Genomic DNA, 5000 nt, shown 5'->3' on the forward strand with positions numbered 1-5000 from the left:
TCAGAGCCCCAGGCGAAATCACATAAAGATAAGAGCTTGGGTCCGACCGGGACTCGAACCCTGGTCGGCAAGCTTGTATAGACAGTGACTAAGCCACTTGGCCAAGTGGCTTAGTCACTGTCTATACAAGCTTGCCGACCAGGGTTCGAGTCCTGGTCGGACCCAAGCTCTTATCTTTGCGTGATTTCGCCTGGGGCTCTGATCCCGAGGTCGTTAAGAGAATCCAGACATTAATGTATCAAAAATATATATGGCTTATTTGAATATATATATATTTATATATATATATATATATATATATATATTTATATATATATATATATATATATATATGTATATATATAAATATATTATATACATACATATATATATATATATATATACATGTATATATATTTATATATATATATATATATATATGTATTATATATATATATTTATATATATATATGTATATATATACATGTATATATATATATATATATATATTTATATATATATATATATATATATGTATATATATATATATATATATATAAATATATTAAATACATATATATATATATATATATATGCATGTATATATATATATATATATATACATTTATGTATATATATACATGTATATATAAATATATATATATATATATATATGTATATATATATATATATATGTGTGGTGTATATATATATATATATATATATACATATATATATATATATATATATATCTGGTGCAGCGTAAACCCACTCCTTTGAATATTAAGAGAACTTCCATCTAATTAAGCTAAGTATCCATTGCCCCCAACAAGATGCAAGAAACCTTCTATGTAACCCAGATATCAGATATAATCCAGTGTCATTGCCAAATACTACTTTAATTAGGTGTCAATCAGATGAGAGAATTCCCTGTTGAATATTAAATTAAGGCCTCTGTGCCTGTCGGAGTTGCCAGTTACTGTAATTAGGATTCAAGTAACAACCATCACTACTCTTTTTTCATAAGAGCAGTCATCATTATGTCTCATCTCACACCACTCGTGCATCCAATGGATTGCTCTGTCAATTGCTTCCTGTAGATATGTATTAGTACATTCAGGTCCCATTGGGCAGCAGCAGAAGATGTTGTCCAAGTTTTGGGGCGATTCACTTCAGGTGCAATCAGCAACTGTGAAATTTTCTCACTTCTGAAATCTATCTCTTGTTTTCTGGACCTTTGATCTTGCTCTCTTTAACGTGGTTCACTTCTTTCTGATAAGGGATTTTCCAAAAGAAAGGTGTTTGCATTGGTCAATTAGCGGTTCAATCTCTCTCCACCTCATTAATCTGTAGGCAGCAAGGTTGAGATGTCCACGGCCATTAAGCTTCCTTTTATTTCAATCACCCTTTATAAATTTCTTGAATCCTTCATCTGTTGGACCGTTTCCTTTTGGTAATAGCATCTCGTTGAATTTGAAGTCGTGCAATACTGGCCAGTCAGTAAAGAGATGACAGGGTATGACATGCATTTATGTAGAAACTTCTCTACCACTCCATTATTAGTCTAAATGTCATTTTTAAGAAAAAAAAATATGGTACACTGTAACTTCAATAATTTTGTTCATATATAAATATCAATAGATGAGGAAATCAGAACCAGAATAAATATTCAATGCGTAAAACTATATGTTCTTAAATACTATTTTACCCAATATGTAATGATCTAAAAAAAACTTTCATTTTTATACATTTGAAGACTAACAAATAAGGAATTCATACAGTTGAATGAAAGAAAAACTAGAAGATCCTAAAATAAAACATTGGAAAAAGTTTGAGGCGGAACCATTGATAAACCCAGTCCACTGGAATGGATTAAGATCATTTGGAAATAATAGTAGTCATTAATGAACCCATTAAAGAGAAATGGATAGACTTATTTTTTTAGATAGAAATAGACATTTCTTACGTCAACTTTTACGAGACTCCATTTATCAATCTTTTGTGATTCAAAATCACCACAATTTCAGAAGGCCTACTTTTCGCGTATGTATTTTTCCAGTCAATTACTCTCTCTCTCTCTCTCTCTCTCTCTCTCTCTCTCTCTCTCTCTCTCTCTCTCTCTTTCTCTCTCTCTCTCTCTCTCTCTCTCTCTCTCTCTCTCTTTTGGCATGGACTTCATTTGCTTACTACTACTACTACTACTACTACTACTACTACTACTACTACTACTACTACTACTACTACTATTACCATTTTTAAAATCATAATTATTATATTTAATTGTCACTGTTATCAATAATAATAATAATAATCAATAATAATAATAATAATAATAATAATAATAATAATAATAAATTGATTCATTCACAAAACTTAATTCGATATAAAACGAGCAATGTTCTCAATCTTAACTGATAGGGAGAGAGAGAGAGAGAGAGAGAGAGAGAGAGAGAGAGAGAGAGAGAGAGTTTCATTGAATCTCACCTATTATTTTCCTCTTCCCCTTTTCCTCTTCTGTAAAAATATAAAGGGGAAAATATAATGTATTTTTCCCTCATAATTTTTTTTTTCCATTGAAGCTGAAGTTCAATAATATCTTACAATTTATTTTGGTCAAATCTCCGCGCTATTTTCGTACCAATTCCTAGAGGTCATTTTACTATTTTTCTTCCCGTGAGCTTAGTCATTTTTTCATAAGTTATAAAGAAAAACTTTTTGTATAATCTTCATTCCTGATATTGAGAATACCTCGATATTTCTTATAGAAACATTTAATCGTAATCAAAGTGGCATTTAACGATACTCACGTAATGCCTATGATAAGTTATTCCTATTCCAATTATTTTCTCATTTCACTTCAAAACAGCATAAAGTTTTAAGTTGGCTGTATTGGTTGATGATAATAAGGGTCATGACGAGATGTGTTAATTTCAGAAATGGTACTTACCACATGAGCATATTTTAATTTTAGTGATTGGACTTCAATAAAGCTTTTATTTCAAACGATATCTATTTAGTAACTTGTAATTAATAAACGATTATTCAAGACTCATTTGTTGCCAAATCTATCAAAGATTAGTTTTATCTGTTCGAGTTAAAATTATCTATATATATTCTTATGTAGCTCAAATCTCATTAATGGTGTTTGTTGCATGATTGGAATATATATATATATATATATACATATATGATATATATATATATATATATACATATATATATATATATATAAATATATATATATATATATATATATATATCATATATATATATATATATATATCTACACATATTTATATATATTTCTAATAATACATATATATACATATATATATATATATATATACATATACATAATATATATATACATATATATACAGTATATATATATATATATATATATTTATATATATATATATATATATGTGTGTGTGTGTGTATGGGTATGTATATACAGATATATATATATATATATATATGTATATATATTTATATATAAATGTATATATATATATATATATGTGTGTGTGTGTATATATATAAATATATATATATATATATATATTTATGTATATATATATATATATATATGTGTGTGTGTGTGTATATATAAATATATATATATATATATATATACACACACATATATATATATATATATATGTGTGTGTGTTACAGTAATAACACGTACCTAGGGATTACGCGTAATCCTGAATATTTCAGTGAATACACGTATTCCCCGTTTCACTCAGGGATTTCACGTAATCACTGAATTTTCCAGTGATTACGCGAAATCCCTGAAAAATGGTCCCAGTAATTACGCATAATCCCTGGTGCTCATTTCATCATCAATGCCAACGCTGCGACAAGCATATTAGTAAGTAACTAGATAAAAGATAAAATTAACATTAAAAAATGCAAACATACAGAATTTTATTGGTCAAACACACACACACAACGTAAACTGTTCCACGACCTAACACAAAGCATTGGTGTGACAGCAAGAAGATCCTACTCAGTCTCCATCCGAGCAATCACTTCCATCGGCAAAGACGAAGTAGTAAGTCCTACACGAGCCTCACAGCCAAACATTACAGAATATGGAGAGCACTTTATCCCGGAATGGAGAGCACTGTTTTTTCTGGAACTGAACTAACTTGATGCCCGTAGGCCAGTCTTGTGGAACATTGTCAGCCATCCATGCCACCAGCATATCTTTAATATCACCGTTTGCGCGCTCAACCGACCCCTGACTTTGGGGATGGCTAGGCTTACCATGCACCAGTGTTAGTTTTGGCCAAACTTCCTTCAGCTCTGTAATGACTTGTGAAGTGAACTCAGATCCGTTATCGCTTTGGAGAATAACGGGGGCATCAAAGAGAAGAAAAATGTCCAGTAAATGAAAAGCGACCTCTGCAGCTCTTTTAGACGTCAAGGCTCGAAGGATGCAAAACTTCGTCAGGTGATCCTGGTACACCATGATCCATTTCTTGTTGGATCCACTGGGCATGTTTTGCATGTCAATTAGATCCACCTGGCCCCTTGACGAGAATTCCTTGGCGAGTATTGGACGAACGACAACAGCCTTCGTCATCGACCGTTTTCGTTTCTTTTGGCATTCTTGACAGAGTGACTTGAACAGCTCAACGGCCTTAGTTGGAATGTTTGCATATTTCTTTTGTAATTCTTTCAACATCTGGTCTCTTCCGCCATAGCCTGTTGAGATTTGGGCGCTCTTGACAACGTCAAACGTCTCCTCAATGATCATATAGTAGAGTGGCGACTCCTGTCGTGTAGAACGTCTCTTTATCAGTTTTGCTTGAAGAAGAGGAAGAATGAAGCAACGAGCAGTGGTTCAGACACTTTTGAAAACTTAACCATTCGCTCATGTCTCAGTCGTTTAAACACAAACACTCACTAGCGAAACTGAAAGGTCAATAAGTTAAATTATGCTGTGTGTAATTGTATATGTGTAATTGTACTGTGTTTATTTGAAATGTTCATAGATGAAGGTTACGTGA

This window comes from Palaemon carinicauda, chromosome 34, assembly GCF_036898095.1.
Source record: "Palaemon carinicauda isolate YSFRI2023 chromosome 34, ASM3689809v2, whole genome shotgun sequence".
In the NCBI taxonomy this organism is placed as follows: Eukaryota; Metazoa; Arthropoda; class Malacostraca; order Decapoda; family Palaemonidae; genus Palaemon; species Palaemon carinicauda.